Genomic DNA, 22,510 nt, shown 5'->3' with positions numbered 1-22,510 from the left:
AAGAAACAGGTATTCTAATATCAATATCAATGAAACTGGTTTTGAAAAGTGGTTTCTTTTCCCTGTGATTCTAATTCTACCCCTCTTTCCATTAGTTCAATAATATTAATAATACACACATATTAATAGCATGCAAATATTAATAACGTCAAATGTATCTACATTAGTCTTTTCCATATCTGCTGGAGAAAAAATATTACCTACTACCACTGTCTTAGCTGATGACAAACCTATCATTAAGCTTGCTGTGTTATCCTGTAACATCTGTCTACTAAATTTACTAATCTCTTGCTGGCCACCTGCATCCTCAGAAATTAATCAGAATTGATACTTTAAAGGGAACTCTGTGTCATCAATTGGACATGTACATTCAGGAAAATAACTCATTTTTTTCCCCCTGTAACTGGTCAGATTTTTCTTAGAAAGTATGCCAAGCACCTTTTATTAATAGAAATGTTCCTCTTGGACAGCAGTAACTATATATCAATAGTTCAGCTAAGTTTTGAATCTTCTCGAGATGGCGGAGTAGAATACATTTGGCTGAACAGATCTAAACTCCCACTTGCGGTGTCTGGATTAGACAAAGTAGGACCCGAGCAATACTCTGTGATTCACCAGCTAATAAATAGCTGATTGTTCCTAAGCAGTAAATATGCTTGGAGCCCAAGCCATGGGCAGTAGCATGGAAAAAACCCATATACGTACCCTGTGGGACTCTGGGAGTTTCCTGCATGCTTGATCCTGCCTTCACCCTGCTAGGTAAGCATAGACTAGCCTCTTCTTTCCAAGGCAAATTGTACACGAGAGTCAGACTGTCTCCAAGTGGTGGGCTGTCCTTTTAAATGTGAGACACAGTTGCTGTTGCGTAGAGGAGGTGGAAGAGCCTTGCCTTCCTTTTCAGCAGACTGGTGATCAGAACCCCTGAGCTGTGTCCCCATGCTGTTGCGGGCTGGTTCCTGGGGTCAGGATGAGGGATAATTTGGGTGTCAGCCCCAGGATGTACCTGTAGATCCACTGCCCGGGAAGGTTTAAGGCTGCAGTTACTCAGTTACTCAGCCCATGGTTATCTGCCTCAGGCTGCATCTTCAGGTAGTGTGCCCTTTCGGACAAGTAACCCAGATCAAAGTCTGAGTCTTGACACAGTGGCATGGGTTTATATGTGTTTACTTGAAGAATAATACCTGGTCATCCATATTGTTTCATGCAGTGGGGTTTTGTTGTACCAGGAAGCGTGATATGTTACAGGACTGCTGCATCCCAGCACAGATGTTGGGACTGTTTCTGCCATCTAGCACATCTTTCATTTTTCTAGGCAGGCATGCATGGAGCCCCCTTGCCTCTTCTCCCCATTTCTGAAGTACTGTAGAAAGCAACTTTGATAGACCTTTTCCAACCCAGGGGTGCATCCTAGAGTCCTCCCTACACATCCTTCCTCTCCAGCAGCCGTCCCTACTGATTAACAGAGGAGAAAGTTGAAATCTGACTTCAGATTTGAACTGATGGGGTAAGATAAAGCATCACTTATGTGGATGGGAGAGCAGAACTGAACTGATGTAGAATAAAATAAAATTAGTAATTTACAGTTGCAATGTTAGTACAGATATCTGAGCTAGCTGTGAACCTGCTGGTTTGCCACTGTTAAGCCTTTTTTTTGTCGTGTCTTTGCTATCCTGACTTTCTTGAGCTAGCTGTAAACAGGGTAGCTTGATTACAGAAGCAGTTGAGCAGCTGCAGTGTGAAACATGGATTGATTCAGTGTGATAATATATAACACACCTAGGAGTGTGATGACAGGAGCCTTTGAGTGCTGAGTTAATGTCCATTTGCTAGTAATTGCTGCACTGTGGGAGCATTATTTAGCTGCAGAATTAAGCATGTGGAAACAAGGAAATACTAGTCCCAAAACATGTATTTATGATAGACTTTAATTACATTATCAAATTTTATATTTTCGTAGAATTACCTGGCTGGTACTTGCTATAATCTTACCACATTAATCAGAAGTTTTTCCCTTGTATTGAATGGTACTGTGTCAAGCATTTAATGCCTAAGGCAGACGATGCTCATTCAGGGGATATTATTTCTGCTGTTAATGGCTAGAATCTTTTTTTATCTTCATATTTAATGTATGTCTCCAGGCTTGCTTTATTGCACATCTGCCAGATCCTGCACTGAATGTAGAATGATTGATTTCCTCATAGGCTTTTCTGTGCTGCTTCTCAATGTGGTTGCCGAGTGCTCTGCAAATACAGTAATAATTAATTTCTTTTTACAACATCACTGTTAGGTGAGGTCGTTCGCTGTTTCTGTCTCAGAGACAATTAGGGATTATTAATGGCAACACAGGCACCAGATCTGAGCATTTGTTTCCTATAGTAGTATTTTTTAAAATGTATATTAATAATTTTAAAAAATCAACCACACGTAAGTTCTCCCAGCTCATGTTGTCAAAATTATTACTAAACAAGCTATAAACTGTGAAGTTATTTCCATAGGAGCCTTTGTAATATGCAGTCCTAGAGTGTGAAGTCTTGCTTCTCTATAGTAAATGTTAAAAGTTGTATTTCGTTTTCACGTATGTACACAAATACTGTGTATATATGTATATGACTGTCTTGTGAAAGGTAGGTTTGCAGTAAGCAAAAATTCATTCCGTATGTAAACAAACATGTTCTTTATCCCTCTTGTGTGGTGACAGTAGCTTATTAATGCTTGTTTTCAAGGTTACAGTTTTAGCTTTTTCTCAGCTGTGGTTCAATCTACTAGACTGAAACATTTCTTATAACCCTCCCACTCCTTGCAATAATTATGTACCAGTCTTTGTTCTGCAGTAACATTTGAATAGTATTGTCTCCAATTAGCAGGTTGTTGTATCACTTCTTACGTGTACAGAATCTAAATCCGTTACTAATTAAAATCTTATTTTAGATGACAGTGTTAATGCTTTTTTAAGACATGCCATTGGATTTCCATTCTTCAATACGCATTGCTTCGTTCCTTTTCAATTTACTTTTTTTCCAATACTTCCTTTTCATGAGTTATTTTTCATGTATTTGTAAGGAATGCTTTTTGTTTTGTCAGTACTAGCTGAGACAGAAATGAAAAGAGGAGTCTGTCCATGTCACAAGATGATTAAAAAAATTTAAAAATCAGCTAACTTAACCAGTAGCTGTTGAGTGTTGGCAGCAAAACTGGAGAATATAAAGTCACGAGCTGTTATTCACTAAACAGTTCATGTACATTTGCCCAGGATTACACTCTCTCTTAACCAGATACAACCAAAACACAGAAACAAAAAAAAATTATTATTGCAGAGAGACAATGAAATGAGTAGGAAGTGGAGCTCTAGATGCTTTCTGTGCTTTTACTTGTGCACTTTAGATTGCAGACAGTAACACATATGATTCCACGACAAATTAAACCAGTTTATGGCTGGACAGCTGTATGATCCCAGCCTCCTCTTAGCTCTCCCCACTGTGTGTTGTTGCTGCCTTCTTCCTTGCACTAGTGATCATGTCGTAGGACAGTTCAGGGGGCTGATTTGGCTACTGACTGCCTTTAGGGGGCTGATTTAATTGTAATTTGTATTAGATTTCTGCACCACCCAGTGTATGATCTCACAGGCATAACTTCTGGGTACAACACAGAGACAGGAAACCCATAACAGGGATTGGCAAAGGAGGTAGGGCCACTAGAACCTGGTTTACATAGGTTTGATCTGCCATGGCACCAGAGTTCAGAGTTCATGTAATGCCTAGGAATGCATTTTAGTGCTTTTGGCTTTTTTCATGTACTTGTTTTACTGAAATTGTTTCACAATGGACAGCAATAGTGAATAGGATTTGTATATCAGGTGAAAAGTGTTTAGTCCCATGTTCTGTCTGCTTCTGTTGGCAAACTTAGGGTTTTGCGTTGCTTTAGAGCTGTGATACTTGTGGGACATGAGTTCTTACCTTTAGTCACAGTCATGTTCCCTTTTCCTGTCTGGTTTTGGGGGAATGCAAAGATGTCGTGTTGTACTTTACAGAGGAACTGAAAGACTTGTGTTATGTCATACAAAAGATGGAGAAAAGCTGGGAACATCAATCCAATTCCTCCTTATGAAACAAACTGTGAGTTAATCACTTTTTTTGACCTAGAGCTTTTATGTACTGCAAACCTTAGGAATGTGGCATTCACCATTTGGGAGAAACTTCCGTGTTCTCTGGAAAAGATAAAAATATAGAAATAAGAGAGGGCATTTTCTGATATGTTTCTCTGAGCCTAAATGATGTTTGGGTTGTGGACAATTTTGGTTTGTGTGAAAGGTAAGGTAAACCATGATGACATTGGTTTACATTCAGCCCAGAAAAATTGGTTTCAATATTAGAGAAAATGTTCCAAATATTGGGACAGTGGACTGTAGCAGATTATGAGAGAGCTATCACTGGCAATTTTAAGAAGAACGTAGACAAGCCTCCCCTGTGAGGAGTGGCCTGATGAGCAGTTGACTCTGAGGCATGGGAAAGGTCTAGATTGGTTTCAAAACTGGTTTTAGTAGCTGCATAATGATTTGGAAGGAAAACATAAACTTCTGTGTTTAAGTACATTAATCTCAACTTTAAAAAGAAAGAATTTTTTTACAGTTAAAGCAATCATTCACTGGAATAACCTCCCCAGGGATATGGTAGAGTCCCTATCCCTGCATGTTTTCAAGATGTGATTGGGACAGTGTGTTAGAAAATCTCATATAGGCTGCCTTCCCACAAAAGATTGGGCTGGATGATCTTTTGAGGACCCTTCTGACCCAAGCTTTTTTATGATTTCAAGTAAGCCTTTAATTACTTTTCACATGAATATAAGGTTGAGAATCAAAGAAAGACACTGCAAAAACTAAAAAGAAAATACATTCCATTCACACAACAGAAAGCTGAAATTCTGAAGCTGGGTCTTGAAGAGATTTCTGCTTGTCCAGGTGGCCAGTTTTTGCACAGTGTACCATAGAAATATTATCTGCTGCATGCTTTGTAGGAGTGCAAAGAGTGCTCTTGAGACCTGAAGTTCAGCTGATGGGTTTATATAAGGCATTGAATGGAGTTGTAGCTCCATTGCTTTCTTCATCAATCTTTCCTAGGCTGTATTCTCCAAGACTATGTGACATTCTCCAAGACTGTTTTGAAGATGAGATAAGGTCCTGCTCTTTTAAAATGCAGTAGTACCAAAAATAGACTATTTTTTTTCCCTATAATTTTTCAGGAACAAGTAAGCAGGGTCCTTTGAAAGGACCAGTAGACTAGGGGTGAGTCCTCCTGAGGGAAGTAAGAAATTTGGATCTGAGTTGCATAGAGTTAAACAAAGGTGGATGTGAACACTCGCTTCAGGTTTTAAATATTGACATTTTTCTAAAATTCTGCCTAAGCCACACCTTGAAGTATGAGAGTGTTCAAAAGGCAGCTAATAAAAATCGTACTGGCAAGGCCTTTGATATCTGATTTTAAATTCATTTTTATATTTTGATTTATGATAAATCAGGCCTTGTTCCTTTTCTATTCTTAGTTTATATTTGTTGGGTACCCACAACAGAATAGATGCATACTTTGATTTAGATTTTATTAGTTGCTGCTGGAGTTTCCTGGCATTTTCTCAACAACTTCCAGCTTGTGACAAGCAATCTTAAAGGCAGCTCCAAGATGAAAGATCTCATCATGTTCTTTGCATCCTAGAACTACATAATAACTCTGACAGAGTTCTGCATAATGAGAGATGCTGAGCAGAACTTTCAAAATAAATTGCATTCCATCTTCCGAAAAGAATCGGGTGCCAGCTTTGCATCAGGGATTCAAGCGTATCTTGAGTATCTACCTAGCGTCTAGGCAACATTAACATGTAGAAACTCCTGCTTGGTTTGTGGGTAAACTTCTTTCTGTTTAGGCAGCTAAACTCTCTTGCCTCAAGTTATGTTGCTAAGTGTGCACACATCCACTAATGTCTTGATAGCAAGGAAGTGTTCAGCATTGATTTTATGCCTAAATTCCATAAGAACTCATATGCAATGTTTTTGACTTGTTTCAGTTGGGGAGCTAGATCCTGCAATGTAAGGTAAGCCATGTCGAACCTTATGAAAAGTGGCTGAAAAGAGCATGTGGGTAGCATTTTTATTTCATCTTAGACACACATGAAGATCACATACAACATCTACCTGAGTTGCAGATTAGAAACGTTCAGACAGATAATGATTTAAAAATTGTCAATTCGAAGAAGAAATGTCTACCTTAGCTGGCACCTGACAGGAAGGAAATGGTTTAAGCTGGTATTGAAAAATTTTGAACTTCATAAAACAGTTTGCAACTACAATGGATTGGGAAGCGCAGAGAGTATTCTGTAGTAGCACTCCCTTAGAGCCTCCTGCTTGATGTATGACAGTTTGCGGAAAATCTTCTAATCTCTGTTTGCAGTATTAGTCACACATTCGCTTGGGTGAAAGAAACCTGGCTTCCTGTTTCTGCTCCTTCTACTACCACCAGGTGTATTTTGAAAGAAATGTCTTGCCCTTGTTTGTGAAATAATTATTGTAAACTTCTGATTGTAGAGCAGGGTTTTTTAAACTTTGGAGTATTGATCCTTCTGTGCAATTTGAAATGAGGGGCTGGGGTAAACAACATATCTTTGATTGGCATTGTCTGCTACCTGATTCTTAACTCAAAAAAAAATTAAAATCTGCCCATAGTCCAAGTTTTATTGTATATGCTACAGGAAATAGGAAACTAGATGCCTAGTCTGGAATAAAACTTTTACTGGATGCACAAATATCACCAAATAATAGATCACAATGTGAAACAGCTTATTTTCTCATATGAGTCTGGAGTACACCAATTTTAAGATTTAGGCATGGCCTGCCATACAGAGTTCTCTAGCGTAAGAGACTTAACAGTATAAGGCTGTCATATCCACAACCAATAAGGAAAAAGCAAATGAAACACACAAAAAACACCAAACCCCACTCACTATAGTTTAAATTCTGATGGCAACCAGGACCTCAGGTTGTACTGGCTTGTTTTGCAAAGAAGGAGGGGGGGAAAAAGGTTCATTTAAAGCCAAAACTCTGTGCCCATCAGAACCAGATATACAAGAAATAAATTCTAATTCTAAACTCTACAGAATTTGTTTCTGTAGACTTTGCATTTTGTTTGCTACATATTCATAAATTTTGCATCTTTAACAACTCTGCCACAATGCTCTGGAAGATTGTTCCTCTGTGTGTAAACAGCAGCCTTTTTCAGTACTACAGCCAAAATGTTTGTGGCCACTAAATCCAGTGAACTTAATCAACTAATGTGGCTCCACTTTATAACATTTGCTGATCACAGACCACATCAAGAATCATTTGTGGTGGAAAAAAAATCATTTTGATTAAACCTGCAGTTGAAAGAGTCCTCTCTAGCTCATAGATAGAATTTCAGTCGAAATAAGGAGAGAGAAAAGAGCCACTGTGCTTCAGAGGTGAAATTTGAGTGACATGGACTCATATCCCTGCCTCAGGTCTCCCATGCATTTGTCCTCACTCTGTACAGAAGCTTTTGCATTTGTACCTGCAAATTCTGAGATAAGGTCTTAACCTGGATTTATATATCTTAAGTGATGCTCTAAATACCAGGCTAGTGGTTTTCTATTTGAGCTCTTTTTGGCTTTCAAATGAAAAATTTAAAATTAAAAAAAAAAGAGTAAGTTTGAGTCACTGACACTTTTTAGTACAAAGGAGCCAATAACGGATGGCATTAGCAGAAATTAGTTGTGACATTTTTAAAACATATGGATAGCATGCAAGTTCCTACGTACAATTACTTGAAGAGCGGGTAAGAGTTGCCAGGGCCATCTGAGCTCAGAAAACATTTGTTAGGTAGCTGTGCTCCCTTTGCAGAAATATTGGCATCTCGTTCTTTCTCTCGTATGTGAAAACACTAACAGTATCTCATCCTGAAAAGAGATCAAGGCTAATGGTCCTGCATAGTGGTCGAAAGTAAGCAAGTTAATTTATGGTCAATAAAGTTTGTCTTGTCCATTCATGTGGTTCCTATGTTTCATATTCACTTAAAGGCAGACTGTCTTCCTAAAATTGTGCCTTGGTCAGTCACAGCAGTCTTGCTGGAATCATAGAATCATAGAATGGCCTAGGCTGGAAGGAACCTTAGAGATCATCTAGTCCAACCTCCCTGTCATGGGCAGGGATGCCTCTCAACTAGATCAGGCTACTCAAGGCTCTGTCCAACTTGGCCTTGAACACCTCCAGGAAGGGGGCAGCCACAACATCTCTGGGCAATTTATTCCAAAGTCTTGCCACGCTCATACTGAAGAATTTCTTCCTAAGGTCCAATCTAAATCTATCCTCCTTCAACTTAAACCCATTTCCCATTGTCCTATCAGTGGACACTCCTGTAGAAAGTCCCTCCCCAGCCTTTCTGTAGGTTCCCTTCAGGTACTGGAAGGAAGCTATTAGGTCCCCCCGAAGTCTTCTCTTTTCCAGACTGAACAGTCTCAGCTCCCGCAGCCTGTCCTCATAGCAGAGGTGCTCCAGCCCCTGGATCATCCTTGTGGCCCTCCTCTGAACACGCTCCAACAGATCCACGTCCCTCTTATGGTGGGGGCACCAAAACTGGATGCAGTATTCAAGGTGGGGTCTCACAAGAGCAGAGTATAGGAATGATTTGCTATATTTTTTAAAGCTTCAGCCTTCCCAGTCTTTGACCTTTCACCTTGTTCAAGTTTTTTTTTTTATATCATCTAGACTGAAATACAAGTGCTAATCTGGACATCTCTGAGAAGACCATCATCTGAAGTGACACGACACAGACACTTGGATCTCTAAAGCTGTGTACATGTTTTTACTTTCTTCTAGTTTCTTCACTGCTTGGCTCAATGATTTCTGTTTCAAACCTGCACTTGAAGTATTATGTGCTCAAAGTTATATAAGAAGTTTTCAAGAGCATTAATATATGTCCAAACCAAGCTGTTTGATGCCATTTGCTTTTCATTTTATGAACACTTTGGAAAGGCTACTCAACTGTGCTTACCCTTGGGTTGTTGCATATAGCACAGTCGTAGCTTAAACTAAACTCATGTGACCAAATCTTGCCAGTTTATACAGCATTAGTTACCAAGCTCTATCTTTGTAAAAAGGACTATCTCACTAAAACTGATCTTTCTGGTAATCTCCTATATCAATTTTCAAATTAACTTTAGGCTTCTACAGCACTTTGATGTGTTATGATTTTTTACACAGTCTAATGGTTCGAAAATAAATTACATTAAGCTTGTTCTAAAGTGATTCAACTGGAAGAAAAGTTCCCAGAGAGGCATTGCTATGTTACTGCCATCATTTCCATCTCTTATTGCACACACTATAAGAGCGATTTTCTCTAACGCTTAGGCTTGAGAACAGAGTACGAAGAAGAGCCCGACTCCCACTTGACTGCAACCTCCCTTCAGGCAGTTGTAGAGAGTGGTAAGGTCCCCCCTGCATCTCCTTTTCTCCAGGCTAAACACCCCCAGCTCCCTCAGCCTCTCCTCATAGGACATTCCCTTTGGTCACTTCCCCAGCCTTGTTGCTCTCCTCTGGACCCGCTCCAGCCCCTCAATGTCTTTCTTGCAGTGAGGGGCCCAGCCCTGCACACAGGGCTCGAGGGGAGGCCTCACCAGGGCTGAGCACAGGGGCAGAATCACGTCCCTGCTCCTGCTGGCCACACTGTTCCTGATACAAGCCAAGATGCCATTGGCCTTCCGGGCCACCTGGGCACACTGCTGGCTCCTGTTCAACCGGTTGTCAACCAGTACTCCCAGGTCCCTCTCTACCAGGCCACTCTCCAGCGACTTGTCCCTCAGTCTTTAGCTCTACAGGGGGTTATTGTTGCCAAATAACAGTTCCTGAACAACGGGTCACTGAACAATTGGTCTCAGCCATAAGACAATGGAATCAGACTAAAGGCCGGTCTTCTGCACTATTGGGGTCACCAAAACATCATCTTATGGAAAGAGTATAACAACTGAAACAAGTGGGTGAAGATACTCCCTCAGTCTGTATATCCTTTTAACAATTTTAGGTTAGGAACTGCCTTGTCGTGGAGTTCAGCAATCTATTGTGGTGTTGGTATGTGTTTTTTCCCTTAAATTTGTGCAATAACTTTGAACCTATTTGTATTTTTGTCTCCACAAAATACTGTGCACAGTAGCAATATGTTCTGAGACTTCAGTATCCATATTTCCTCAAAACCTTTTTGATTCACTTTATATAGTTTTACATTTAGCTTGCCTGAGTTTAATTTTACTTTTCTTTCTTTCCTTCTCTCTTTTCTCACTTGGACTCAAATCTGCTTGTTGAAGGATACTATTTTATCTCTAACATTCTTCTTTAGCTTGTCTTTTATACTGTCTTTACATCATCTCTTGGGAGAGGAGCATTTGGTTTTGCTAATCATATACATTCATGCTGAGCCACTATTAAAATGTATTCAGGTATTGCCAGGAAACTAGTAAAGATGTTTCTCTTTGGCCTTTGATTTCCTCTAAGTATAATTATGTTATGAAAGTCTGCTTTCTGAAATTAAACTATCAGAATGGGCTTGTATGATGCAGATGATGCTGTTATAAAGACAGCGAGCTTGAGTACAGTGTGGTCATCCTTACAGGGCCTAGCTAATGTCTCGTACTGCTTTCAGTTTAATCTTTCATGGTTTTCCTGCAGGAGTTGCCTGCTTGCCTGTTCATTCACTATAGTTCATATCAATTTTAGCCATGTTCATCATCAAATCTTTATCATTTCCAGTTTACATGTGTTTTATAGAATTATAGAAGGACTTGAGTTGGAAGGGCCCTTAAAGATCATCTAGCTCCAACTCCCCTGCCATTGGCAGGGGCACCTCCCACCAGACAAGGTTACTCAAAGCCCCATCCAGCCTGGCCTTGAACACCTCTCGGGATGAGGCCTCCACAAGTATAGTGGGAATCTAATTGATTTCCCTTTCTCTCTCTTGTTTTGCTGCCCCATATTCTCACGCCTCAGGCTTTCCTGGGTGTGTGTCCAGCTAGCTACTTCAGATGAGCTTCTAAAGTAATGTTAGCCCTTTCTCCTGCAGCTTAGAGTGAGTGCCTTGAACGGACTGGCTCCAAGTGCATGATTTGATTATTGGGACTAGAAGTGCACATACTGCCTTCTGGCCTCACATTTGTAGGGATCCCAGTGTGCAGGTGCAAGCAGTCCAGTTACACAGCCTGTCCTGTACCCTGCAGTCATCTCAGATGGCTCTAAACTGGTCCATCTCTCTTAGTGTCCTCCATCTACTTCCTTCTGTTCTGTGTGTTTGGAAAAGAAAAACGTCTGACAGACCTGGTTCTCCACCAGTTCAAAATGTCACAGGGGAGTAATATAGCCATATTCCTGTCTTCCACGGACAGTTGCCAATATTTACGCTGGAGAAATAAGATAATATTTGTGGTCTAGTCCATCTGGGACACTAAAATCCTGTGTGATTTCAGCGTGCTGTCACTTTTATTGACTGTACGTTGCGTGTGTCCTTCACCCAGCTAATAACATGGAATCTGTGGAATTGTGTCTTCCTTTTGTTTTACTTTCTGCATTTCAAATAGGCTGTTTAGCTGAAAGTCAGTCTACGTTCAAAAGCTGCTAACTGACAACCTGTTGATTTGTATCCCCTATGTACTTCCTCAAAGACAAGACATTTTTTGCTCAAATGCTTTTCATTTTTCTTCAGTCCACTGTGTGGATTTTTATGCTTTTGATATTGGAGCATGTCCATTTGTCTCTTAAAAATGTCTCAATTTTAGTGTATGAAGTATCTGAGTGACCAAATCAGAATGCTGAAGCCCTCAAAAATGTATCAGAGAGGCTGATCAGAACAGTAGAATATGAAGCATAAGACTTTTCTGAGCTGTAGTGTCTATTCTTCATGCGTATTTTTGTAAAAGAGACTGTAAAAGTGCCTTGTTCTTTTAAGAACCTTAGACCCACAGTAAGAAACACAAGTTCAGCTTCAGCTGTTGTTTGGACTTAAGAGAGCAAGAAGAAATTCCCAGAGTCCCAATTGGCATAGCCATCAGCAATATTTATCAGCCTTTGGGTTGTATATCATGAGTTAATATACCTGCAGGAGTTTTAGCACATGCTAAATAAAATAAAATTAGGACCAAACTGGGCACCTCAAAACTGTCATTAGCCCTCAGACTAAGAAAACATATTTTTTCCATTTCACAAATTTATTTGTAAAGGCTTGGAGAATGCTGCTACGCTGGTATGTAGCTAGAGAATAAAATATGTTCCTCAAGTAAGTGGAGAATGAGGGAGCAAATGAATAACTGAATGAATATATGCGATAAATGAAACAATGAATGAGTGAGCAAGGGCAAGAGTGAAATGATAAACTGAGGATGAAGTAGAAGAGAGTAAAAGAGAGGGAGGAAGAATGACGTGGGGGGAAAGTCATGGGGAAAATGAAAGAAAAGGGAGGAATGAATCAGGTGGAAGAGAAGGGCAGAAACAGAAAAACTAAGTAGTTAATTTAGGAAAAGATCAGAAAAGAATGATGGCAAAAGGTGAAGCATGTTCTTGGTGGGCTAGTGATGAAAGGAAGGTAGTTGGAATTGAGATAGGAATGATCTGAAAAAGATAGAAAAGTGAAGGGCTGACTTGGCAGAACAATAGGGCAGGATCAAAGAAGGAGGTAGGCAAAGATGCCGAGAGACAAGTGGGAGGTAGCAGTAAAAGGAAATGTCTGCACCTCTGGCAGACATGGGTTAGTTCTGGCTATGTCTCAGCTTTCCTTGTGTGGGCCTGGCCGGGTCAGCTACTGCTCTTGGCTTTTGGTTACCTGGAGATAATACTCTAGCGCTCCTCAGAGAATCAGTTAATGAAGGTGCAGAAAAGAAATGGATCCTATTATGAAAGTATTGCAAAAATAAAAAGCTTAGGACCAATTACTACTTCCCTCTGAGGAGGTACCCTCATCCTCACCTCTGTGCCTGCCCTGCAGTGTCTTTTCTTCTTCCGGAACTGAGGTTTCTCCTTCATGGGAAAGAAATGGACAGAACCCAAAGCAGACTTATGGATGTCTGAGGACTATGTTTTGAGAATGATTGCACAAGTTATGTTATTGCTAGTCAGCACATTTAGAAGTGACTGTTGCCAATATTGGTGGGTTTAGAATATATAAATATCAGAATGAAATCACGTTGATAAGTTAAAAAAAGAGATAGGGATAAATAATCACTGTGGTTTTGGTAGGGATTTAGCCTTGTTCATTCGTAGAGGGTTGTGATTCTGATTCCTCATGTATTAACGTGAAAAACTGTCCTTGAATTCTTGGATGTTTCCTCTAGGAAGTATATAAACAAGTCTAGTGCTTATAATGCTAAGCTAAGCAAAGCAAAGAGTCTTTGAAGGGGAGTGAGGCAAGCAGTGTATGAGTGTACAAATCTTTCTGTTATATTTAAAATAGCTTTCTTTTATAGTAAAAATGTGTGTTATTATAATTAGACAAAGAAAGAAAGCCACAATCCAACTTTAATAATGCTTTTACTGATAGCATTATAGTCTTCCTTTAAGCAGTAATACACTTTGTCGCCTGGATCAACTAAGTAGGAAAATTACTTTTTCCAATCTCTATAGCAATCACTTTTATAGCTTCATCTAGTAAATGAGCAGCCTCCTCTCCCATAATGAAGGGCAAAAAAAGAATGTGGAAATCTTTTTAAAATATTCTATCAAACTTTTTTATACACTAGTTATCTTACAGACTCTACTGAATCATCAGACTCACAAAACAGATTTGTACTCAGAAAATGCTATTTAGAGGAATGCTGAGTTCTGCTAAGGAGAAAGAATTGAACTGATCATCGTTGCTCTCATCATTCAAAGTTTCATTCAAAATAATCTATGACTATTGATATGAAATACCATAAAGAGCTCAAAAAGAAGTAAAAATTTGATTGAAAAATACTGATGTCAGTCAAGTCAGTGCAAAAATGAGGATTTCTCTCATAGGCTTAAAATGTTCCCTACCTTCAGTAAAATTATTAGAGAGCAAGGAAAAGCTGTTTGGATCTTTTTATGTTACATGAAATTCTTGTGTACAGACTGAATTTTTTTTGGTTGTTTTTAAAGATGATCTGAAATGGGAGTCTTACGTAGCAATTATAGTACAGATATCACTGACTTCCAAGGCCAAATCCAGGTGGGAATGTGTAGACTTGAAGAATGTCTACTTTCCTGACTTGTTCCATGTAATGAACTGCAGCCCTGGCTGTTTGCATTTATGTGGTACTTGCTTATGAAATATCTACTGAGTGGCAGCATGTGCCTCCCAAGGATATGGTGATATGGGTGTGTCTTTGTTAAGAATGGAATAGGCATTTTCTGGTAGAGAATAAAGAATGTGAAATTCCATGGTAACAATTAAAAATCTTAAATAAGTCAAGTACACACCACAGGGTATAAGGAAAAGAAATGGGAAGAAAGGAAAGAACTATTACAGTGCAAATAATTAAAAAAAATGTGTGGTTAACAAGGTTAATTTACTTTTTAAAATCATGTCATTATATATTCTGCATTAGAGAAAGGGGTACCAGGCTGCATATCTTGTTTCTAGATATAGAGGGTTTTTAACATGGGCTGCACTGCATTTTATGGGTTTCCTTATAGAATCTCAGTACTTTTGTGGATTTATGGAGGCACTCTTTCTTGTGGGTGAAAATGAGAAAGCCAAAAGCTTGCTCTGGAAAGCGGATTTCCATCTTTGGAAGGACCAGAGGTCTGTAGTCACGTGAATTTCTTCCTTTTTTGCAGTCTGAAATTCTGTGTGTAGGTTAATTAAACATGGCCACACATGATTAATCAGCTGAGCTACCTGCTATTTGGCAGGGAAGCTTGAGTGGAGCATGCATGTGCTGTATCTGTTTTGTGGGTAAAGAGGGAACCTTTTATGTCTGTGCTGTCGTATTTGTCATGGCTTGCCCACGCTGCATTTGAGATGAACCTTTGGCTTTTTGTCAGTGAATCAGAAATTATGTAGAGCTAGGTGGGTCAGTATTATAAAGAAATACTGTCTTTTGTCTCTCCTGTGACATGGTGTAGGAAGCATTTTGGTTATGTGTCCATTTTTTCTGCTGGATAAATTAAAAGGGCCCAGCAGGCAGCACAAAATGCATTCATGTGGGTGAGAGCTGTAACACTCCTACACTGAACTCTGTTTACAGCAGGGTACTTAGCTGAGAAATCGGTATTTTGATTACTTGGACTAGCAACAAAGGCCAGCATTTGACATCTTCAAAGCCACTGTAAGGGCATATTTAGATAAATGTTACCTTGGGAACTAACTAGCTCCTGAGATGTCATTGAAGTTAAACAAGCAATGGAAAAAAATTAATTCTGACCTTTCCTTTGTTCTCAATAATCTGCCATCCTGCATCCAGTGAGCACACATGAGGATCCTTTCATGGGTCTTTTCTGGATCTTCTGTGTCACTGTGGACCCCTGTGTAAGCACGTGGGAAATGTCATCCCAAGCAAATGCCAGCATTGCCCTCTTGTCTGCTTTGTTTCCATGAGACAAATGGTTATGCAAGATAAAAGGCAAACAAAAAGGCTTGCCACCTGGAATTTCTGAGAGGCCTGGTTCTGAGAGGAACAGAGGCTGTGATGACGTGGGCGTACCTTTATATGGCAGCACTGGCATAAGCAGTTACTGCATCTTGTTGCACCCTGTCCCAAGCCAATCATTCCCACACGCTGTGCCTGAAGTGGTGTCAGGAAAATCGTTTACTGCCATGTGGTGAACTGGACTAGTAAATTGCTCTACATTTGAAACAACCATTTTACTTTTATTTATTTTTAACCTGAATCCACTTTCTGATCTGGTTCATTCCTTGGATCCCAAAAAAAGCTACTTGGGCACAGCTGAGGACATAGTGGAGGGAAGGGTTGCTGAAAAAGAGATCTGTTCATGCCACTGTCATGCGGTTTTTTGGGGTTGTTTTTAACCATGCAAGTCATAATTTTGTAATACTTTTTATTCAGTCAGAGAGATGGGTTTCATAATGCTCAATTCTCACTATTTCTTTTTCTTTCTGTGTCCTGTTCCCCCACTCAATTCTTGACTTCCTTAACTGTGTGGATAGAGCAGTTTCTGAGGCTGTGCTGGCTCAGGGAAATTATTTTAATCCACTGAATGAGTGAAAATCAAAGCAAAAAACCAGTGGTGAGTTGTAGAGGATATTTATTCTCCCTGATCATGCAGGAAAGAGCCCAACAGCATGTTACAGTCTGCTGGGGAGGGAAGGGAACCAGGCAAGAAGCTGGCTCAGTGCCCGGAGAGGGGGCTGGGAAGTCAGCTGGCAGCAATGCAGACCTCTCTCTTCCAACACCCTCATCTCCACAGGGAGATCCTTAACTGCTGCCCGTCTGCTGAGGGAAGTGCTCTTATAGCGGCTTTTCTTCCAAGCTCCAGACAGCCACGGACACATGAGCTGTCTGGGGAACATGCCAGTGGAGATGAGCAGGGGCATCACAGAATCATAGAATGTTCAGAGTTGGAAGGGACCTCTAGAGATCGTCTACTCCAACCCCCCTGCCAGAGCAGCATCCCCTAGGGCAGCCACACAGGAACGCATCCAGGCAGATTTTGAAAGTCTCACAACCTCTCTGGGCAGCCTGTTCCAGTGCTCTGTCACCCTCACAGTAAAAAAACTTCTCCACATGTAGAGGTGGAACTTCCTGTGTTCTAACTTAAAACCATTATTTCTTGTTCTGTTGCTGGGCACCACTGAAAAGAGATTTTTCCCCTTCCTCTTGACACCCACCCCTCGGATATTTGTATACGTCAATAAGATCCCCTCTCAGCCATCTCCTTCCAAGGCTGAACAGCCCTAATTCTCTCAGTGTCTCTTCACAGGAGAGATGTTCAAGTCCCTTAATCATCCTTGTAGCTCTCCGTTGGACTCTCTCCAGTAGGTCTCTGACTCTCTTGAATTGGGGAGCCCAAGTGTTTTCTATGTGTTTTTCCTGAATCACCTGTGCTGCAGCCTCAAGCACATGAGCCCATCCATTGCAATTCCAGTGGGTGCTGCAGGCACTCATGTCTTTCCAAAGATGGACCAGAGGGGTCCATGGAACTGCAGTCACTGATTCCTCTCCTGTGCACTGATTTCCTCAAAATTATCTTTGTATCAGTGACCTCAGATGCTGTAAAATAAAGCAGTAAGCATTATAGTAATTTTTCATGAAAAATCTCATCAGAAGCAGCCTAATGGCAGCATTAACTTAGGGACGGGTGTTGTTTTGAAAAGCTGTGTGTGCACGTAGTTTATGGCTGATTGTATATTGGGAGTGAGTGGGAATTTCATTCAGAAAGAAGATAGATTTGTCATGCAGGTAGTTTGAGTGCTGCAGTTGAAGGCAGGCCAAGGTGTTGTGAATAAGTTGTATTGCAGAGGCTTTCTGGGGTTTGCTTGTGCTTGTACTAGAACATAACTTCTTCGAGTGATTATGATTTCATTTTTGTGTATGTGGCAGCTGCATATGGAGCTATTAAAAAAAAGGCAGGAAAGTTTTTACTGTACACTGTGTTGTTGTTGTTTAAATTACTGTGGCATTAGATTGAGGGATAGCACATATTTGCAGAGTAGCAGGATCTGGTCCTGGTAGTTTTTAAAAAGGTGAGGGGTTTGTGTGTGAGCAGTGGAGGGCAATGCAAACAGAACAGCTGATTCAAAGTTAAGGTATTACCATCAGCGATTTCCCTAAAAGTCCTTGAGTGTTCTCTCTTTAAAATAATACTGAATCATTAATCCTTCTGGGGCCAAGCAGACTTTTAAATTGCATTTTAAATCCAATATTCCATAAAGAACACAGAAATAATATATAGTCTGTTTTGTCTTTCAGTCATTCAGGACGTAGTAAGAATAGCTTTGTTGTCAAGCTGTCCAATCCTCGGCTTTTGTATTTGTCCTCCTCTGAGTGCTGACAGGTCACACTAACGGGGCTTTTGGAACACCTACAGACTTTTCACAATCAGTCAAAAAAAAAAAAATGAAAACTTCTGGGAGATGATCCTCTACCTGTGTCACTTTTGTCTGCTCAATACAAGACAGCTATTCTGCCACTTGGGGTATGAGAAACTCTGGACTTTTGTCTCAACAGAATAAAAATTATGTTTAATTGATGGATATACCTTGTGCTAAGGCCTGTATTTGAAAGCATATTAAAAAACTGAAAATGTCTATTCCAAAATGTAAGGAAGAAGACATTCACTTTATCTGTATGTGTACACATCCGTATCCTAGTGGATGTGTAATAAGTTTGGGACTTAGGGGTGATAAAGGATCTTCTGTTGATCTTTCTGAGTTAGCGCACGATGGCTGGCTGCATCTGTTCTCATCTGAAAACTCAGTTTAGCTGAAAGAATACAGCGGGACTATGGTACAATGGCAGGTGCCACACAGGCAGCCTCCTGCCCATGCAGCAGTCCCCAGAGAAGCCATGCCAGGGGCTGTAAAGGATGCTCAAACACCAGCTGTATTCAAGTGTGCATGTGCTTGTGAGCTCTAGGGCTCGCCGTATGGACTAGTTAGGTCTGCTCTTGGCTTTGGCTTGAGGCCATCCTACAAAAGGCATAGATCAAAATGTGTATCTTCGCGTGCCAAGTGGCTGTCAGCAGGGAGGTGAAACAAAGAGGCCACAGCTCATGCTCTCAGACTCCTTTTTAAAGGTTACATTACTTGGAGTATTTGCTTGGGAATACACAGAATTAGGAGAGGGGAAAAAAACAGTGCTGTGAGCAAAGCATATGGACATGGTGATGAGGAGAGTGAAGGGACAGCAGGGATGGAGTAAGCAGAAGAGGGCAGCTGCTACATGGGAGACAGCAGCTGGAAGATGCGCAGTGGATTAGATGTGGTGCAGAAGCATTTGTCAGGTTTAAACTGCGAATGTAAAAGTGAGCTGTAAGCAGTGTTGCTTTCTCTGGCCAAAATCATATCATATACTAGTGCTTTCGTTGTATCCTGCTGTCCTTTCTCCTTTCTGATCCCTCTACAGCCTCCCTGTTCCATCCTACCAACAGCCCTGTGTAGCTCCCCCTTCTCCAGTGTGCTCCCCCTTCCACTGCCCACTGTGACTCTACAGCCTGCACTTGGAAAACTTTTTTTCCAAAATGGAGGAGAGGCATTCAAAAGCCCCGTGTTCATCTCCTCCACTTTTACAACTCTACTGTTCTTAGCAGGGGGCAGCAGAGCCCAGCCTGGCTCCACGACCCTTTCTCCTAGGGCTCTGCACGATGCACAGTCCCAACATGTGCCATGAGATCATGTATCTTAATTTCGTTTCACCCTCTTTGCTGCTGCAGCACTGTTTCCTGCTGTCAGGGCTAATGGGGTCAGGGCTCTTGGTGCTTTTCTCATCGCTGCTCTGCGTGCTGTGAATCACCCATCACTGCTGCTGCATCTTCCCAGACATCTCTGTCTGGCTTTTCCTTTCCTATTTTTCTTTCTTTCTGGTTTTTAAAAAAACTATAGTGAAATAAAGTAAGTTGTGAAGACAGAAGGCCAATTTTAGCCGCAGTACAAGCAAATGAAGCTTCTGTTTCTTGGGCGTTATGTTTGCTAACTCCAGAGTCAGTTTAGCCTGTAACTGGTTCTGTTGAAAACTGTTGCAGGCAGAATTTGACTGTTTGCTTTCAAGGCAGCTGTGATAATAGCAATTGCTCTTTCTAGGTGTTCTTTATAAAAATGATTTACCGTATCTACCAGAGAGGTGGTTTGGCTCAGCAATGTTGTCTCTGGGAATATCTTAGATCGCTCGCAGGTCCTCGATTCAAAGGCTTCTGGTGCTCTTTCTCCAGACTGTTGCTTAAACTTGGATCTGGAAGCTGAGTGGCAGCCCTGTGAGCCCCAGCCTCCTGCCTTTTCTTGTGAAGAAGAGTCTCGCAGTTTGTGTAGCTGCCTGGTGACCTTGCTTGAGCAGCAGTAAAATCCACAGCTAGCATAAGCTGCAACACAGGCATGCCAAGATGCGCTTCATAATGACATATAGTTTTTCATGTTAGAGGATATATGTGGTAAGCTCTTGATTAAAACTCCTGCTCACAAATATGTAGAAAAGGTCCTATTCTTACAGTCCTGTTCTAGAAGTCAAGCTTGTCCTGTCACCTTCATGGTATTGTTAGTGGAGTACCTGAGAGCAGGCAGCTGGATCAAACAGGATGTCATAAGGCTAGAAATGCTAAATGGCACTTGGTAGTGCACTTTTGGTAAATTGGCACTTCTTCTTTGGGATTACTTTGGAAATTTAATTTTTTTTGGAAATGGATGAAAAGTCAGTCTTTTTTTTTTTTTGCAATACTACTAATGTCTTCTGTTTTCTTTCTCCATTATGAAACAAAGAGGCCAAATTGCAGCCCAGCACCTGCCAGGGCCTGTGTTCCCAGCACATGGAAAAGGTCCAGGGTCTCCATGGTGTTGTCCTCTCTGTGTGGGGGTTTTTCTTGCAGAAAGAGGGCAATGCAGCACAACCTTTAGAATGCCTAGTTTTATGGAACTGGCAAATCCACTTGAGTTTTAAGTGGCAGTACAAGTTTTGTCTAAGATCTCACACTGAAATTTAATCTTCAGTGAAACAAAATTGTTAGATTTCTTTTCGAAGACTCTGGCATCTACACTAGCAATCAAGCCTACAAATTGTTCCTTCTGACTGAACGCAGTAGGCCCAAAGCTTTGTGTGATTGAGATTGCAGCATGATAAAGAGTTATGTTACAGCTTCACGTATTGATCAGTCCATTTTTAATTTCCTCTTGGGACCTGGACCCTGCTAGGGGTGATGGATTGTGCTGAAGGCCTGATAAGGCCTTCTCAAGGGCTCCTGGAACAGAGGCAGTTATCAATACTGAGGCATGTTTCCTTTCATCAAAGGTTAGGGATTCGTTAATAGGCTGCAGAGCAGCTGCTGTTTGCAACACATGAGATTTTTTTAAATTAACTTGGAGATACTGTGTCCTTAGCCTTACGAATTGGCTGATTGTAGAAGGAAAAGAAATTGGCTTCTAGATTTTGTTTTTAATGGTATGTGTAATGCTGCACTGCTGTATTCACTATTTTGCTAATTGAAGCCTAGATTATATTTTAGAGTGATAGCCCTATGCTACTGCTTATGCCCATGTCTAGTCTGCAGACGCGGACAAATCCTGGTCTACAACTTTTGAATTTTGTGTCGGCTTACTGAAAATGTCCGCTATTTTTAATGTTAATATTACTGTTAAATAGACTCCTCTTGTAATTTTGGCAATCAGCGATTTTGTTTGACATTGGATGTTTCAAAAATGTTTTTAAGCTGTGTTTATTTTAGGTTCCCAGTTATGAGAAGGAAGCTCATCATTGCTTCCAACTGTTTTACCTTTCGTGTACAAAAATCCTAACATTTCATTTATAACCTATTTGTCGTAGGTGTGTTGCGGGTGTTAAATTCATACTGCCATTTAATATTGAAAATTGGATATATGGAAAGAAAATATCATCACGGCAAACTGCTACATTAAACTTGATTTTAAACACCGTTGTCAAATAAGCAGCTAGAAGTTTAGTGCCTTACAGAACTGTTTTCCTCAGCTAGTAGGAGTTGCTTTTATGGTTTTTTACTCATCAGAAAACAGTTTAAACAATATAACACCTGCTGTGGTGTTTCCTGATTTCTTTTTCATTTCACACATATTATCTCATTAATTAGCAGAATTCTGCTCATTAATGCATGGACTGAAAGTCAGCAGCAACACGTTCCAAGGAAAACTGGAAAATGCCTTTGTTTCTAAGCACAGATGAATGTGAATGGGTGATACCTAGGAAAAAAAATGAAAAGATAACTAGGTTGCAGCAAATGTAATAGTACAATGAACTAAATTCTGTAACTTGCTCAAAAGCCTATGTTGCATGCTTGGTGCCTCAGGAAAAGTTAAACCTTACCTGATTTTTCTTCTTTTCTTGATGTCGGAACTTCTAGAATAATTTGTGAGAATTGCAGTTTTCATAATAAAAAATAAATGTTTAGCACTGGTAACTGTTGCTTAAAATTGTGACTCAAATGTTTCTTAGGAGGTCAGAAGTAGAAAGTTAGATGAAAAGAAATATATTTTAGTCCTTTAGGTATACTGGAATTCTTTTGAAGTTGTGACTCATACCTAACCATTACTGGAATTCATGGTACTGAAGATCCCATGGGATCTTTAATAGGAGATGGCTGATACCGCTACTGCCCTCCAGGCTGCTGTTTACTGTCACTTCTCTTCCCCAGTTACTGTGATGGCTAAACTGTGAAGATGAGTGGGTTACTTTAAATTACCTTCAGCAATGATTAATTCAGATTAATCAACTAATCTTAAAAACTCTCTAGCACTGAAAGAACGATAATGATGTGAGAAATCCCCTAAGCTCACCTAATATTAAGTATATTCTGGATTTAGTCCTGCAAACATACTGATGGGGCCAA

At 40.4% G+C, this 22,510-nt stretch overlaps 1 protein-coding gene across 1 annotated transcript in view; it reads left to right on the top strand.

Annotated features, from left to right (window-relative positions):
* PLD5 (phospholipase D family, member 5) overlaps nucleotides 1-22,510 on the top strand; it is a 56,731-nt gene that overhangs the window by 852 nt on the left and 33,369 nt on the right. The gene's annotated exons all lie outside the window — the stretch shown is intronic.

This window comes from Apaloderma vittatum, unplaced genomic scaffold (assembly GCF_000703405.1).
Source record: "Apaloderma vittatum isolate BGI_N311 unplaced genomic scaffold, ASM70340v1 scaffold1966, whole genome shotgun sequence".
NCBI classification, from domain to species: domain Eukaryota; kingdom Metazoa; phylum Chordata; class Aves; order Trogoniformes; family Trogonidae; genus Apaloderma; species Apaloderma vittatum.
This window is presented reverse-complemented; position numbering and strand designations above follow the sequence as displayed.